Source organism: Giraffa tippelskirchi, chromosome 9 (assembly GCF_054371585.1).
Source record: "Giraffa tippelskirchi isolate mGirTip1 chromosome 9, T2T-mGirTip1v1.2.pri, whole genome shotgun sequence".
NCBI classification, from domain to species: domain Eukaryota; kingdom Metazoa; phylum Chordata; class Mammalia; order Artiodactyla; family Giraffidae; genus Giraffa; species Giraffa tippelskirchi.
In genome coordinates, this window is record NC_137283.1 from 143,487,355 (window position 1) to 143,488,078 (window position 724).

Sequence of the window (724 nt, forward strand, 5' to 3'; positions counted from 1 at the left end):
TACAGCTAAACTAAATTTTGATTCTGTATTTTATTTTATTGGAGTATAATTGCTTTACAATATTGTGTTAGTTTCTGCTGTACAACAAAGTGAATTAGCTATATATATACATATATTCCCTCCTTATGGACCTCCCTCCAACACCTCTCCATCCCATCCCTTTAGGTCATTACATAGCACTGAGCCTAGCTCCCTGTGCTATATAGCAGCTTCCCACTAGCTATCTATTTTACATATGATGGTGTATATGTGGGGCTTCCCTGGTGGCTCAGTGGTAGAGAATCTGCCTGCAATGCAGGAGACCCAGGTTCAATTCCTGGGTTGGGAAGATCCCTTGGAGAAGGGCATGGCAACCCACTCCAGTATTTTTGCCTGGAGAATCCCATCGACAGAGGAGCCTGGTGGGCTACAGTCCGTAGGGTCGCACAGAATCGGACACGACTGAAGCAACTAAGCAGCATCAGCAGCAGTGAATATATAATCTCCTAATGCTTCCCTGGTGACTCAGTCAGTAAAGAATCTGCCTGCAATGCAGGAGACCCGAGTTTGATCCCTGGGTTGGGAAGTTCCCCTAGAGAAGAGAATTACTACCTGCCTCAGTAATCTTGCCTGGGAAATCCCATGGACAGAGGAATTTGACAGGCTATAGTCTATGGAGTCACAAGAACTGGACACGACTGAGTGACTAAACCACCAATCTTTCAATTTGTCCCACTTGATCCAA

General features: G+C 45.2%; 1 non-coding gene across 1 annotated transcript; it reads left to right on the forward strand.

Annotated features, from left to right (window-relative positions):
• The first annotated feature begins 257 nt into the window (after nt 1-257).
• On the forward strand, nt 258-328 carry TRNAC-GCA (transfer RNA cysteine (anticodon GCA)). The gene has a single exon. It is a non-coding gene; the product is annotated as a tRNA-Cys (tRNA).
• Nucleotides 329-724: the final 396 nt, after the last annotated feature.